The following is an 18,823-nucleotide window of genomic DNA, read 5'->3' on the forward strand; positions in this document are numbered from 1 at the left end:
AAACCAACCCTACAAGAATAAGATTAAGAATAGGGGGGAAAAATCACATACAAAATATTATTACAGATTTTCCATATTATAAGCATATAACCAATCATCAGATGAGCTTAATTTTTGCATAGTGTAACAAAGAGGTCATGTTCTCCACCTAAAATTCGATGAATTTTTTCGTTTTCCGAAGGGACTTGATGACAAAGTAGTCATCAATAAAACCAAATGGCGTTCTAAGGGAAATGGAGAATGATTTTAGTTATGTAACAATTTTCTGACAGGATTAATATTAAAACTAATAATCTTTAATGCAATATACTCGCCATAAAAAAATATAACCCTTTTAAAAAAATTTAAATATTTGCGAAATTTTTAACATCTGTGTCATCCAGAAAAAGGACCTTGTCGGAATTGTTTCTAACTCATGCTTTTAGTTTGTATAGTTCTTGAATACTAAGGCAAACATTTTTTATTTCCTTCCACCACTTTGTGTGGGGGATTGAAAGATAATGAGAAACTTTTAATTTTCTAAGACCTATAGAAAGATTAGATACACGGGATGCAAAAATTATTTTGGAAAAAATTCAATATACGCATTCCAAAGCTAATGAGTTATCTGTTGAAAGTTTTTGTACGCATTCTCGAACGAGCTTCTTAGACCAAGTTACGCACTATCGAATCAAATTTTACACTATCGAATTTAAACTACTTTTTAAATGTTTTAATAAAAACTTAATGTTTTCGTAACAAACACTGTTTAAAATGCACTTTTATAGATTCTCGTACAATATTTTTTAAGTTACACGATGTGAAAGTAAATTCGATACTTTCGAATTTCCTTAAACACCACCTAATTTACATAACCTTTACAGATAAGCCGTTCGGGAATACGTTCAATAAAGAGGATATGATTGGTACAATACAATGGGAAGATGTTATATTAAATTATTTAAATCGTTTAAAAGGATTGTGCAGTAATAATATATGGGATGGAAATAATAGCTCCGAAGAAAAACAATGTAATATTAAAACAATACATCCAAATAATATAAATATATATGATACCAAAAATTATAATTTTTTTAAACCAACTGCAAATGTGGATGAAATTAGTATTAATGATGATTCTAGTACAATTCCATATTTAAATTCTAGTGATTTTCATTGTTCTCATGCTATTTGCCATCATTCAAATAGTGTAAGTGATGGTAAGTTTAGTACAATTAGGTATTAATCTTGAAAAAGCGCTAATATTTAATATAAGATAATGTAGAACTTGCAATATGACCGGAAACGCGGAATGCATTAAAGTTGTATTTTTTTTAAATGGAACATTCTGTTTATTATTTCATTTTGAGATTCTACAGAGTGTTCTATTTAAAAGAATACAATTTTGATGCATTCCGCGTTTCCGGTCATCCTGTTTTTACTAAAATAATTTTAAAATGTAGTCAATAACCCTCCATCTAGCCTTGAAAGAAAATTTTGATTAAATAAGGCCGTTTAGCTATAATTTCCCCTGTCGTATAGCGTGATCAATTCGGCATACCATGTGTGCTTGTACCATCTAGGCATATACATATCTATAGTATGACAGAATACATCCGTTTAGTAATACATCTAAGCGAGAGGTATTATATACATGTATTGAACATTAGTTGGAAGACGCTTGGAGAGTGGGAGTTTTTTAGTTACAGATAACTAGTAAGTATGGAACAAAGCTCCCACTCTCTGCATGCATACAACAGAAGGTCTGTCGTATGGTATCTGTAGTCTTACAATACATGTATATAATACCTCTCGCTTAGATGCATTACTAAACGGATGTATTCAGTCATACTACAGATATGTATATGCCTAGATGGTACAAACACACATGGTATATTGTACCATAGTATATTGTATCATATATTGTATACCATTTGAAAATAAAAATTATTTATATTTCGAGAGTAAAATGCTCATAACAAGAGTGCTGATGGGTTAATATTTGATTTTGAAGGCATAATAAAATGAGAAAAAACTCATTCATTTGGATTACGTTCCAAAGTTTGATATTTTTACGTGTATTTATTTATCTCTTCAATTTACTAGGTATTGAGAGTATTACTATTAACGATTTTTCACAACAACATCCATTATCAAAAACACATTCAGACACTGAACTTGAAATTGGCAAAGAACATGCTATAGAAATAGTAAAATCCGTTATTGATTATGGCATAGCAAATGGGGTATTAGAACAAAATGGCATTGATTTTTCATTCAGCAATGAAGTAAAAGATTATTTTGATGAACATTCAATATCGTTGGTAACACTTGGTAATGGTAAAACAAAAGGTAGTTTTTCACAGAAAAAACCATTCACAAAAAGTTATAAATTAACACGAACAGAACATAATAAACCATTATCAAAAAATTATAAATTAGCACGAGCATTACATCCAAAATGTGTTCAAAAACACTTGAAAAAAAATACCTCAATGAAAGATAATATTGGGCAACCTAAGAAGACTCATTCAAATATTTATTAGTATTAATGGTTACAGCATACAAGATTTGTTATATATATTTTAGAATTATTTATTTATAAAATATTAAAAATTATTTGCATATTGTTGATTTTATTTGTATTAATTTAACTCAGTAATCGCTGCAGTCAAAAAAGGGGTCAATCCAGGAATAAGCTGAATATTTGTACAAACTCATATTTTGATAGTACAAATGCTGCCTCAAAAGTCACAAGGTAAAAGGTCGCAAAATCAGTTTGTGTTTCAATCGTACCCATTAACAATTATTATAAAAGTTGTAGAAGATAACATTATCCAAAAATTTAGCTGAAAATTCTTTTGAAATAGGGCAGTTTGAAAAACCGCCCAACATATAAAAAAAGGTTTCATACGAAATTTGTAGTGGCATTTATCCTCTACAATTTTTATAATAAATGTAAATACAATTGAAGACAAAGGAAATGAGATATTCTCAAAAAACAAATTTTTGCAACTGGCGCGTGACCATATGTGACTTTTGAGACAACATTTTTCTGTCAAAATAACGGTTTGTACAAGTATTCAGCTTATTCCGTCAGATTCTGAGTTGAAACCTTACAATGATTGAACTCTAGGCTTTTCTAGCTTTGTGAAATGTTTATTATTGCAAATTCTTCATTGCTTTCTGCAATGTTCTGGCTTAGATTAGGTTTTAGTGAACGTCGAATGAATATATTGAGTAATTTCCAAAATATCGAAATATTGTATTCTTATTTTTCGTCTAAATTCATGAAGTTATAACAAAGTACAAATAACTTCAAGAAGTCTAAACTTGCCTTGGCGCTCATATTACCGTAACACCTTTGATTTAGTCATTTTAGATATTATGTACTTAAGTACTGACTTCATGTAAATTATGTGTTTTTTTTATTTATTAGTCAATCTTGTCTATCGATAAGATTTCGTAGAAAGCGCCTTAAAAATGAATTGACGAGCTTCTCAACTGCAGAATCGATAATGCCACAAACCTTTGCCTGTTATCAGTATCACTTCGTGCTTTAAGTACCCACTAATAAGTAAATAAAGAATAAATACAAACAATAGTAATATATGAAATTATAATTATTATCCGTAATAGGTAATAATGCTTAGGTAAATATTTAATGTACATATGCCATGTTATTCAAAGCGGCTAGTCACATGTTAAATGATGTGGTATTATAATACCTTCTATTAGGTGTAATAATGCTGGGCACTTTTTAAAAAAATTTCCTGAAACAAGTACTGCATCTTTAACAGACAAAAATAATAATAACTTAACAAAGAATCGTTTAGATTCATTATAAGGAAACTATACTTGATAAAAAATAGTGCAAGTATTTGTTGCGCAAAGAAGAGTTTAGCGCCATGGACAGCAAATTTAATAAGTTAAAATTGTAAACTTTTTATAAAATAGTATTGAAAATATTCTAAAAACTAAATGTAGTGGAAGTTTGTATAGTAATCAAAAGTTTTAAACACAGAGGCACCATCCTGCCAAGTCAGATGGGTGCGGGTAATAAGAATAAAGAAAGAAAGAATCCAAAGTTGTAAAAACTTACGAAATTATGTAGATTAAGCATTAAAATTGCGATGTATCAAAGGCAGGCGATTTGTGTGGGAAAAATATGTGGCAGGCTGGTAACTTGAAGGTGAAAATTAACGAAAAATTAAAAACTAGGTATATTCATAAAAATGTTACCAAAAGGTAGGAACAGCCTAAAAACGTGAAAAATCTAACAGATTGGCTTTTTTGTCTTCGTGTACTTTTAGTCTATTCAAGAATATGGTGTGTTCACCCAAAAAAAAGTTTATAATCTAACTGCCTAATTCTTGCAGTAACCGTGTTTTTAGTTTCCTTGAAGTGGTATCCTTTTTTAGTACCTAGCCTTATAGCAATCGCATACTTTCGGAAGAGATGTCAATTTCATACAGTGTATTGCTGTTATGTTAATGTATTGCTCAGTTTACAAACGGGATTAATAGATTTATAAGTTAAAGCAATATCAATCACCTAGGTTTGTTCATAAATTACATGTATTTTCAATCAACCGAAGTTTAATTAAATGCTATTTATAATTATTGGAAATTCAAAATTCATTTGGTTTGGAAAACTTCCAAACAAACTCAATAACTGTTTCAACCACAGTTAATACGAAAACCGTGAGCTGTAGTTGCTTTAAGGTAGTACGAGCGCTAAGGCAATTTTAGACTAAATACAATTGCAACAGTTTCTATTAAATACACGAAGTGTCCAAAAAATTATTTTGCTGCACCAGTGTGTGTTGCCTTTATTAACGTAATGGTGGAAGCGATGGGAAGTCGTATTACAAAGGAAATACTTGTTAAATTAATCAGCAAAACAAAACAAAACAAAGGTAATTCCTTACATTTGAATTTTTCTGAATATCTTTTTGTAAGTGAAATTAGGTCGTTTTCCTTTTGAGCGAACTTTAATGAGCAGCTATATAAATTTGCATTGGCCATAATAGATAGTCAGGTCCCTAAAGATGTGTAAATAATTAGGATCTGGTTGCATATATCGCTTAAAAAACAGTTTTAACAGTAGGATTTCATCAGACGGTAGCTAATGTTTAAAATATAATTGATAATTTAGTACATGATTTTACATCTTTTTTTGGAACGTATTACCACGTAAAAATTAGTTACCCAAAGATAATAAAATTTGGCATGAACAATCTTAATATGCATACCATTTATTCAAACATTTGAATAACAGGGTTGTTACTATGGACGTTTCATTTGAATTGAAGATTCATCTTAATATATTGTTATCTTATAAAGAAAAATTTTGAATCATATTCAGAAAATACCGGAAAAATTTTCAAGTTTTTAATAAAAACTTAACATTTCATACCATACTCGTTGATTCTCCATCCTTAAAAATGCTATTAACACCTGTATTCTTATTTAGCTGTTAGTAGCATTAAATTTAACAAATATATCTATCTAATGATATCATTGAAAATAGATATTGTTTTCAAACATATTTGAAAATTAAATATATCTTATAAAAATATCTTGACATTACTATTTTCTACGTTATTCGTTATATAAGTAAATTGCCTGACACATTATCTTCTTTTATATACTATCAAATATCGCCATCAAATTGTAAATGTATCTCACTTTAATATCTATACATATATGACGTATTTTTATAACATGTGCTACATTTCTCCATTCTAAAAACGTTTACGGATTAAAGGAATAATCTAATAGATCACTCCATTTTAAAAAGTTATACTTTTTTCGTAAAAAACTTAGAAGGGAGGAGATGCCATATAATTGAAAAGAAAAATACCTAAAATAGATAAGTGTGTAAAAATGCAAAGACCAGGAGTAGAACTCGAGTCTCTTGGATGCATGCGAAGCGCCTTAACCAATTGTGTTCTAGGCACAATGTACAATTCTCTCAACCCCTACGAATTTTTATATGTTTTGTTTGTCAACCTTAACTCATTTATATATATTCAATGTGTTGAGATTTACTTTGTGGAATTCCATAATGAGAATAAAACAACAAATGTAATATTTGTATATATAAATTTATTTGCATAATCCACTTTTTTTTAAAAATTTTTCAAAGAAAAATTAAATTGTTGTGTATACATTCGATCACTTGGATCATCTTCAGAACATATAGGATATGTTCTGAAGATGATCCAAGTGATCGAATGTATACACAACAATTTAATTTTTCTTTGAAAAATTTTTAAAAAAAAGTGGATTATGCAAATAAATTTATATATACAAATATTACATTTGTTGTTTTATTCTCATTTATATATTATTTATGTTTGTTTACTAAATTTTGTATACATATTTTAAACGTCAAAGTCTTTCGATTATAATGGACGTTTTTTGTAATACAATCGTGTAAACTATAAAGACAAATAACTTGTCGAGTCAATCTTAAGTAAAGAGGATTTTTTAACGGTTTCTGTTTGGCTAAGAAAATATTTGTTGTCTTTACTTGTATAGATTTTGGATAACTGCCTGAAACAAAAGCAAATCTGTAAAAAAGTCTATATTTTTAACCCATGAAAAAAAAGGATGTTATAATTTAGACCGCTATGTGTGTGTGTCTGCCTGTCTGTGGCATTGTAGCGCCTAAACGGATGAACCGATTTTGCTTTTTTTTGTTTCGTTTGAAAGGTAATTTAATGTAGATTGTTATTAGCTATTTCAAGTGCAAGTTTGGGGTTTTCGTACCCAGAACAACTAAAAAAAGGCCATGATCTTCAAAATCGTTTCAGTTTGAAAAAAGTAATTTAATGGAGAGTGTTTTATGTATAATCAATGTTATTCTATTTTGTTCTTCTCCGAAAAAAAAGTTATAAAGATAACTTGGCAGCTTGATTAAATCGAATTTTTTCGAATTTGTTAAGATCTGTTGTATGAATCAAATTGTATAAGTGTATATACACCTTAAAACTGTCACAGGCGGGAAAGTATGGCGTATTAATAATAAATGTCCAATAAAAATTTTTTTATGGGATCGTAAAAAACATAAAATTTATTTAAATTTATTTTTCTTCAAAATTTAATTTAATTTTCATGAAATAAAAATTTTCTATACAATTTTTTTCATGTTAAAAAATATCCTTATAAAAAAATTTCACACTAAGACGTAGTCGTAATATTAAAACATCTAAAATAAACAATATTCTAATATTTTTTGTTATAACCGTTTGAAAGCCAAATTTTCTTTAACTCACGAGGAATATTTCTTCGTTCCAATAAGTAAAATACTCCCCTTCCCTTTTCAACGCTTTTTCTTCACTTGCCAACCACCAGTCATTTTAAATGAAAAAAGTGATTAAAAAATTCGATAAAATTTTAACGAGGGTTTTTTTAATGACTTTTTTTTCGTGCGTGATTGTGTGATTGCGCATATCGCACAGCATTATAACTTTAAGTATTATAAGCAGGTCTTTACAAGTGAAATATACAAATTTTAAAAAAAGTCCCGACAAATTTTTCGGGTACGGAACTCTAAACTCGCATAACTAAGAGGACTTTCCATTAAAGTATCCTTTTCTTAAAGCGTTTTCCAAACTGAGTCGATTTTGAAGGTCATCAACAATTTTTTAGTTTTTGCAATTGAAACATAGCTAAGAACAATCTCTATTAAATTACCTTTCGAAAAAACTTTAAACGAAACATAAAAATCAAAATCTGTTCATGCGTTTAGACGTTACGATGCCACAGGCCGACAGACACACACATACTAACACACACATAGCGGTCAAACTTATAATACTCCTATTTTTTAGTTCGGGGGTTAAAAACAGGAGAAAATAACGCAACTCTGTGGAGCACTTACGCTTTTTTTTTCGTATATTTTCGATTTTTTATTGAGCTAATCACTTTTGAAAGACTCTGTATATACTCTACATAAAAGCTTTGTATTCAAAAGCTCACTCAGTTCATTCAATATCAACGACTCCCTGTCTGTATTAAATTGATATGTTTGAAAATGATTAATGATTTCAATTTCCACTGAAATTAGTTTAAATTGTTTGATAATGAATTTGATATTATTAATAATATTATAATTTTTCCCGCATTTTATTAAATTTCTATAAGATAATTGGTTTTATTTTTTGTATTATCATGATATTTATATGCGTCATTCAAATACGTTATTTATTAGACAAATTTACTAATTAAATTCTATCTATTATCTATATATTTTAGGATTAATTAATAAAATTTTGAAATAATTTACAAATTGTATAGGGGTTTGGGGAAAAATTAATTTTTTAAATTATTACTCAAGTTTAAAAAAAAATACATTTAGTTCACTTTGCTACAATTTACATTTTTTATTACAAAGTTAACAGTAGTTGCTATAGAGGGAATTTTTATGTCTTGATTTTTTAAGATTATTTTTAATTTATTATAATTACAGTATAGCCGAACGTAAGATAAGCGAAACGTGGCGCAAAGTGAAGCTACAATATTCGTATCTTATTCCAAGCTAGGCTGTTTTAATTCAAATGCAATTTTTGTTTGATGAGTCCATTGCTCAGTTATGCTGTAAATATTGCTTTTTTTATTATGAAATTGGTCAGTTTAATAAATATGGTGGACGCGCAGATAAATGAATCATATATAGTAAGAACTGATATACTGTATATTTTAAATGCACTTCTACCATTTCTTTCTTTGCTTTCATTTCAACTTTTTAATTTATTATCCTTACAGTTTTTAAAAACAGTTCTTAAAGTACCTAAGAATGTTTGTATTAACTAACATTGGATTAAAAACGGAGTAGGTTATCAATTCGACTGTATTTTTTTTATGTTTGTTACCTCAGAACTTTTGACTGGGTGAACCGATTTTGATAATTCTTAAACTGTTTGACAGCTGGCGATTCCCGTGTGGCCCCATTTCATTTTGGTACAGTTCTGACAGCGGCATCCATGAAAAAATCATAAAAGTCTTAGATTTGCAGCAAGTATGCACGACAAGAGGACGAATAACTCAATATCAAGCCAATGGATTTCGATGATTCTTTTTTTAGTGACTAAAAATCACTAAAAATTCACTAAAAATCACAAAATAAAAAAACTTTTAACAAAAAGAAAACTGACTTCAAAAGAAAAATTTTTCCAAAACAAATTAATATGCTCTAAAAAGTAAAAAAAAATATTATATAAATTATTGTTATTTTTGGAGTCAGTGTCAGCCAAGGAAACAACTCTGACGGAACAGTTTGCTACATTAGATTGGTTGACACCGACTCCAAAAATAACAATAATTTTAACTACATTATATTATCGTTATTTTTTTTACTTTTTAGAGCATATTAATTTATTTTGGAAAAATTTTCTTTTGAAGTCGGTTTTCTTTTTGTTTAAAGTTTTTTTATTAATAGTAAAAGTAAATCATATTAAAATTAAAGCTACTGTAAAATGATTTAAAAATTCATTTATTAATTAGAAGTCTGGCAATTACAATTCAAATTGGTAAAAAGAAATGAAAAATGATATTAAAAAATTGTCTTAAAATGGTTTAAGGTAGTACGAGCATTAAAGAAACTTTAGACTTATATTTGTTGCTTATTTTCAACCTTTATGATGAATTTTGTTATAACTTCATGAATATAGACGAAAAATAAGAATCAAAATTTTTCGATATCTGCCTTGAATTCGAAATAACGAAAGCTGATTAATTAAACAAAATTTTCGATATTTTGTAAATTACTCCAGATATCGAAAAATTGTATTCTTACTTTTCGTCTTATATTGTCAAGTTATAATATAATTCACCATCAAAATTGAAAACATGTATATATTTTAATTTGTGTCCTCATTACCATGCTCATACATCCTTAGTCATGCACAAGGGATTTTTTTTTTTTCAATAATTTATTAAGCTTTTAACTTTAATTTAAATATTTTTATTTTATTTTTATTTTCACCAACTAGTTTTGGAGAAATCTATGAAAACATATCATCCTTCTACCGTTTTCCCATAAGACTAATGTTAAATATGGGCAATACCCCCTAAAATCGGGCAATACCCCCTAAAATTTTCAGAATTGATTTAGAATTCATAGACTTCATTTATACCTACTTCACATTAAAAAATAATCAAACCTTTTATCCGAAACTGTCCTGGCATTCGTACATCCTTAAAAATAAGCAATTTACTCAAAATTTAGGATAATGCGCTCTCAGGTAATTCATCCTTATCTAATTTTAATTAAGAAAGAAATATAATTATACCAGCCATCTTGAAAACAACTCTTTCGTGACGTTGCTAGCTCTTGCCCTTATATCAGATGACAAATAAATCGATTGTGTAAATAAATGGTAAAACGATAAATATATATGCACTTAAAATGCAGTATTTCATTTCTAAATGTATAGAATAAAACGAATAAAAAACATATATATATTATATAATGACATCATATATATGATGTCATCTTGAAGATATCACAAACATTATAAGGACATTGGTGTTCAAGTAAAATGAAGAAAAAGGATATTGTCCGGAAGAGAAGAGTAAGTTTTTTTTACTGATACGGATAGATTTTCATGTCATATTGAATTTATCATGGTTAGTTTAAACGAGAAATGTATTTTTGCCTCTTCTTATGTATCAATTGGTAATTTATTTCGATATTTGAAAAAAAGATAAAATACAATTTTTCGTTATTTTATTAAATGGCCTACTTTTTATTTCAAAATTTTGAAAAAAATGTATGCTTATTTATTACTGATTCTACGAACTAACTGGCAACTGACGAATAGGCTTATTGGATGTTTTATATTTAAAACAATATATTAAACATAAAAAACTGGTGAGCAGAGCTTTCTTACTAAAATCATATTTATTCCTTCATTTAATATTTTATACTGTAGAATACTTTTTATCGAAATGAAATTTTGTCAACCAAAAGATACTTTCTTAATATGAACTCTTAATATGACAAATTTTAATATAATTTATAGACTGTAAAGCCCATACTAAAATTTTTCGAGTGAAATGACCCACCAGGAACCCTGTGGGAAAATATGCTCCTATATGTAAAATTAAGTTTAAGTTGATACCATGGCGTCAGTTTTGCACGGTACAGGTAAGTAAAGGTGAGAACATGAATGTCACACATTTGGTGTCTGCATCAGCAAATATTTACGGCTTTGTTGGATGCTACCTCTGCATAAATATTCGAAGCAAATTGTATAAATGCCGTTATTTCTATGAGGCATATATGTAATTCGCTTCGAGGACTTATGCAGAGCTAGTATCGAGAAACGCCGTACATATTTGTTGGTGCAGAGGTGAGTCATCAATGGATGTGACATTCATATTTTCACCGTAAGTACCTGTACCGCGCAAAACTGACGCCATGGTGCTTAAATATGTTTTTAAATATTGCAGCATCTTCATTAATATGATTTCTAGTGGGTCATTTCTTCCGAAAAATTTTAACATGGACTTGTAGTCTTTTAGAAAGAGTGTAGAGGTGTACAATACGATAAAAATTACAAAAACATGATTTTTTGGTATACAAACGGGAGAATGGAAGCTAATTTCATTTATTTCATTTCGATTTTCAAATCAACTAGTTGCAAATTTGTTTTCAGCAAAAAGTTCCATGTAAGCTCTCATTATACTCATATGTTCCCTTCATTACTGTTTTTTTTTGAAAATATTTTATAGAAATTGACCAGTTACCTACATTATATTTATTTATATCATATATTATTGCTATCTTTAACTTTTTTATTTTATTTTGCGTAAAGTTAGGCCAGAAATAATCACTCAGTAACAAAAAATGGCTTACATATTTCAATTTATCTATGATATATTAAGTTTATATTTTGAATCTGTACGAATGAGCTAAATTCAAACCAGTGAATAGAAATGGGAGTATTTTACATGCAACTTATATTATATGCCTATGTAATGATCAGGAGCGTATTCAAAATAGAGTATTCCACTATTTTTGAAAAAGTACCTCAAAGTGTTGATTTTGCTAAAATAAAGCCACCAAAAATTTATTTCGGAAAAATACACACGCTTTCTTGCCAAAAACTTAAATTAAATTTTAACCTTTTTTAAACTGTCAAAAACGCGGGCATCCAATTTGATGACGTAATATCGGTATCATTATACGAAATAACACAAATAAGTTTGACAGATATATTCATAGACATCTGATTATAAAAAATATAAGTAATTATTATCTATGGATATATTATACCCAGCTGTCTACACTGAACTGACTGAAGATCTATGGCTCATACCGATATGACATCACGTGATATACAGTTTAAAAATTACGATTTTTAATTTTAATATTTTAAAAGAAAAATATGCTTTTATGACTCGAAATCAGAATATTTAAGTTTATTTTAATATAAATTTTCAAATTTCATAATTTATTTTTGACTAACGATAATACCCTATTATACATTGCCGAATGGAAATTAATAAAATGGACTTTTATTTATTGTGTATTACAATAACTTGCTATACCTACGGAAAAATTAAACATGATTGTGTTTTAAGGTTTTAGGTAGACGGGCAACATTCATAAATTTTTTTGCAAAATTCATGCAATTTTTATTCGGAAGAGGGCATAATCAATCTAATATGTTCTTTCCATTGGACTTGGGTTTCAATGCGGCGAAAACCGCTACTGGTTATAATAAATATTACGTTATAATGTAAAACTAAAATATGAGACATTATATTCTAGTTTCTACAACAAAATACAAATACAATGATATATATTTTGTACAAAATATTTATACGGAGAAATAAACATATAACGTAATCACATATTGTGTAATTTTCAAGAATATTCGATGTCTGATCAAAAGTATGCATACTAGTTATGACGTAACATGAGAAATATTACACTAGAGTAATGGATGTGAATACTTTAGGTGTATAAAAATAACTATAGAAACTTGAAATATACAGTAAAAATAAATTGTTTTTTGTTATTAATCTACCGGAAATTAATTTTTCTGGAGTGTTATCGTTTCGTTTTTGTTCACTCGCTTCACGAAACTTACTTTTGATAACGATTAATGACGCCGCAAGAACAACGAGATGATATGAGACTAAAAGGCAAAAGGATAGTAATAATCCTGTTTTTTTCAGAATATCCTAAAGAAAATCTTAAAAAATGTAGGTATTTTTGATAAAATGGCAAATCTATCTTTAATTTGCTATTATAGCAGTTTCACTTACACTTTTATACCTTGTATATATGAAATACATATCAAGGTATACTAATTTAATTCACAAGTTCGTAACGCTTAGAAATATTGACGACATGAACAAAATTTTGGTATAATTTCTGTCTGTCCGCCCGTTAACACGATAACTCAAAAACGAAAAGAGATATGAAGCTGAAATTTTTATAATGTGCTCAGGATGTAAAGTTAGTTTCAGTTCGTAAATGAGCCGCGTAGGTCAATTGGGATCTTGTAAACCGCTAGAGATAGATCAAAAGTTGAAATCTAAAAACAGTTGAAAAATAAACAACTTTTGTTTGAAAATTTTTTTTGTAAAAATCAATATTTATACCCGTGAAATTAGGACAAGATATTGATGTTCATTTTCTCCAAAACTACAAAAGATAGACATTTGAAAATTTGCAGGTAGCTTCAACTTGTGGTCATGTCAAAGATGAAGACTTGAAAAACGAAAAAAACTTCTAGAAATAATTTTCCAAAATTTTTGAAATTTTCCAATACCATTTGCCGTCATAATTGTGTTGGTTTTTTAATCTTTTCTAATTTGTGTAAAATAATGCAAGCACTGACATTCAACACTTTCTATACAGGGTATTTCAACAATTAATTCAGTCAATTGTTTGTTTTCCGTTGTTTATCAATCACTTCGATCGACCAGGGAAATAAATATTTTTTACATAAGATTATTTTTGTACTGTTGTTTTCTTCCAAGAAAACTTTGAACTGTTGAAATGAGACTTTGCGAGGAGGTAGAAAACTTTAAAATGCAAAAACAAGACAATACAAAATAATAGAAATCTTTTACAAGGTGGGAAAATGCAAGAAGCATGCTTCTCTTGTCTCATCTGGCGGTAAGTGATGGTCTTCTATTCTCTCTAAAAGTTGTGTTTCACATCCTGCTTGTTTCCCAAATTCAATGTTGGTTTCCATTTGCTTAAGCTGATGGTTCATATAGTGCGACAGTCGTGAGTCATACAATCGTTTAGATATCCGGTATAAATTAGAAGTTTAGATTTAAATATAGAAAGAACACGGAAATGTACCATTGATTTTTCAACAGTTTAATATTTGTATTATCATAATATATAAAAGTCGACTTTAACCAACATTATTTTAAAGCTTATATGATTTATATTACAGGCTAGTTATAGACAAGACATATGTAAACAAAACATAAACTTTACATGCATACCATAGGCTGCCCATGCCATTCATGCTATTCTATGCTAAAATAACAAGTCAAGCTACACATAATCATAAACACACATGAGTCAGTCAGTGTTACTTTCACATACAAACATAGTGGAGGTCATGTATATTATTATTACAGTTCACTCTTTGGCTAACACAGTGAAGAGCTCCTAAAAAGACCTAAAAGCTATTCATGAGGTTGCGCTCTGTTGTTATGTATTAGCATTGAATATATCAAGATAATTAAATGAAAGAATATTTTACTTATTTTAAGAACTTTAACAAAATTAATTATCTTTCTATCCCCTAGCTTGGAACAAAGCTAGAAAAATCTTTAACTGGGGTTTAAACAAATTAAGGGGTTATATCCAGTTAGAATTTCTAAAGAATCGATTTTGCATTTCCGGAATTTACATATACTTACGTATATTCTCTGAAAATTTCGAGTTGATCCGAGAAATATTCACGAAGCTAAACGCATAAAAAAAAAGAATTTTAGCTGAGTGTTAACGTCTTTTGAAATTTTTAAACTAACGTCGTGTTCGACCAATCGGTTTCTAATTTTTACAAAATCTTCTTAGATATTTTTCCCAGGTATTAATCGAAGGAATTAGATTTCTGAAAATTATTTCGATACTTTAAACCTCTTTGAAGTTTTTTGAAGAATTTTGATTTTTTTTTTTTTTTTTTGGAAGCTGTCATTTTGTCAAAAATTATATTTTTGACTATTTCTTCGACTATTACCTGTACTTTTCTATCGATTAAAGAAATTTTCTGGATTTTTTCATTTTAAATCATCCAAACCAGAGATATGGTGCTCCAGGAGATCGCCTACAGGAACATAGTACTGTTCCTGTCATTGTCTACCATAATGGAAATTTATCATAAAGACGACAAATTATAATTTTATAATGTAGGCATAAATAATGTATTATTAACTAAATATGAGATACCTGTGTATAGAGACGTTACTAGAAGTTTGGTTCATTTATTAATTTATTGTTTATAATAACATTGTGTCCGTGCTTCTATAGATAATTATTATTATCGATCAGTTTTATGTAATTACTGTTAATTAGTGTATGTATAATTACAATGGTTTATCGTTTAAATGTTGATGCGACAACTTATTTTAATATCCTAGTAGTATTATTAAAAACACCTGTTAGGTGAGGTAAGGTTGGTAAAAATGTGCATTTTTATTATACATTAACTGTGTATACCGCATGGATGTTCTAATGAATGTCTATTTTTAATTATTATAATTAGACCGTAAACACATTATAAAGTGAAATTTTCATGAATATTTTTGTCTATCTTTATGGCGATGAATAAATATAAGTTTGGTAAACAAGAAATTAAAAAATTTTAATCGTGGCTCAAGCGTCGAAATTACGAAAAATAGGTTTTCTAATTTTCATGTTTTTTGAGGAAATGGAAAAAATTGCAGGAAAGGATTCTAATGGATTAGATCCTCTTCGACAGTTTCAAACTTTCTGCTATTTTTTCCATTCGTATTGGAGGAATGAAAATACAATATACAATTTTTGTGCACGGCAACGTGTTCATAGTCAATCAGGAATGTTTCAAAAAAAAAGTTTTTTCCAGACCGTTTTCAAAATATAATCGTAGACAAAAAATGTCTTCCTTCTACAACGATTGATATCATTCGTGAGCTTTATATGAGCTTTTTTGACCAGTAAATCAGCGCATCTATACCAAATTTGATTTAAATTACAATTATATGCATAGAAGTAATAACATAGACCGGTAATGTGGCCATCAAACGGTTGAACGTTATAGAGAGAGACCTAAAAAAAGTACGCGTGTACGTGTTTATATAATTCAAAATATTAATATTCGCGCTTTGATAGGCTCCGAGACAAAGAGGGAAGACGGTCCCTTTTTTAGGTCTCTTTTTTAATGGTCAATAATTCACTTATTGCGTTTCGTATGCTTTTAAGACTCTATGATATATATAACCTCTTTGATTATATGTCCGTTTAGCTTTCAAACAAAACCATTTACGTTATATAGCTTTGCTTCAACCTTATAAGTAATGGGCTAATTAAAAACGAACAAGTTGTTTATATAAATTAAGTATTTTATTATATCAAAGATATTTAGTTTCGAGGCTAAACACGGGTTTTCTATGAAAAAATTCTGCTATAGCATTGGTTTTGATAATCATTAAACTTAAACAAAAACAAAATTTTTAAGACAGATATTCTACCTTTTACTTAATCCCTACTCGATGACTCCTGTACAGTCAAAAATTTAAATAAACGGAAAAATGTGTGAAAATTCACCATGTCACCATGTTACTCCTATATTACGGGAACATACATATTTATAATGCAAATTGTGAAAAATTAATAAGTACTCATTGTATATACAAGTACATATTAATATTTCAGTTTGCAAGGCCACATATTGTACTGATTAATATTTAATTTAACAATTTTAAAATATTTATACAATTCTAATTAGACACTTTATAGTTTATAATTGTATTTTCTTACATAAATTATTAATAGAGCAGGCGCTGGATGGGGTTGAGTGTGTAAAATATGAGTACCGCATTTTGTCAATTGATCCTTGTTTAGAAAAGCTTATAGATTAATATTCTGGATCTTGGCAGAAATCTTATTGGTCCAATTTTTGCATACCCTCTCTCCGTCCACAGAAACAGTTAAATACATTTTTTGAACCAAGAAGTTCGCATCTTGAGCATGCTCTAAAAACTTCAGCTTGATATCTCTTTTCGTTTTTGAGTTATCGTGTCCACAGGCAGAAATTAGGTAATTTTATGAACACCTATATTAAAATTTTGTTTGTAGCATCAATATTTTTAGGCCTTACAAACTTGAGACTAAACTTAGTATACCTTGTATACCTATATACATAAACTATACACAGGGTATAAAAATGTACTGACAATGAAGTTGCTTATTTAAATTATGTTACAAATAATTTATTTTAAATTGATATTATTGCAATAGAAATTAACCATAAAAGCTACCTTTATCTACAATAATTGCTTGCCATTATTTTATAATATGAATTTTATTTACATTTTACAAGTGTGACGACAATTATATGTAAAACTATACAATGACAAACATTGTGAAGTCTCTTCTATATAAGAAAAACCGACAAACTAAGTAAATGTTCTTATAGTATACTCTCTTTTAGAGTGGGAAATGTTAAAAGTAAATAAATACATACAGGTGGAGCAGAGAAGTGTATGATTTTGAAGTAACCGTAAATTAAAATTCTACCAATTTTCCTAAATATTTTTCTACCAACTTAAATGACATTAATTGTATTTTCAAGTAGGCTATTCGCACCGTGCGTGAATTTTATTGGAGGCGTTTCCATGGTAACGATGCATTACTTTAATTTAGAATTGTATGAATGCATATATAATTGTATGAATTGCGGAAAGTTGGCGGTGAGTTATTCTGATACCCTTTCGATTTTCCGATTTCAAAATCGGACACTTTTCTACCACACCCTGTATGTGTAGTTACATACATACAAACATATCTACGTATATCTTTTTAAAGTGAACTCAAGTGAATAAAATGAAATCTTTCTGTATCGTATTTGTCAAGTACTTTCGTACACTTTACAAATTATTTCAAATGAAATGTAAAAAAAATTGAATGTACGCATGATATGACTTCCTTGTAGCGAAAATAGATTCGGGCATAGGCAAAATTATTAACGGTCATGAGATTATGAGATATATGAGATATACACTAAAATATGTGATGCCTGTCTACAATTCATTCCACAGAGTTTTGTTTGAAAGGTATACATTTAAAGCACTCTTACAAAGTTTCAGTTAAATAATAAGAAAGCTGTATATTTTTTAATAGGGAATATTCATGAAATTTAAATTTGGTTCAAATATTTTTCTTCCGTAACTTTAATGACTGGACATTTCAACTAAACCATTATTTTAGTAATTAATACCTTTTTAATTACTTAAAATTAATTAATAAAAGTACAAATTCAGTGAGGGCATTTAAAAATTTCTAAAACGGAAATTCAAATTTTTACACGGACGGACGTGACATCAACGTACGGGCTTGTCAAATTTGTTGACATACTGTATGATATTAATTACTTACATTTTATATGATATTTCATTAAATTATACTATTCTATGACTTTTTATTAGAAAACTAAATAATAACGAGTGTAAATTCTGTGTTGTAAATTCATTTTTTTAAAGTGTAAATTATACATTGAACAGTCACCAATTGACAGATCACATACTTATACGTCATCAACAGAGAGCGCCAATTTCTGCGTTTAAATATCTCAAAATTATAATGTATTATAAATATT

The sequence above is a fragment of the Chrysoperla carnea genome, chromosome 4 (assembly GCF_905475395.1).
Source record: "Chrysoperla carnea chromosome 4, inChrCarn1.1, whole genome shotgun sequence".
NCBI classification, from domain to species: domain Eukaryota; kingdom Metazoa; phylum Arthropoda; class Insecta; order Neuroptera; family Chrysopidae; genus Chrysoperla; species Chrysoperla carnea.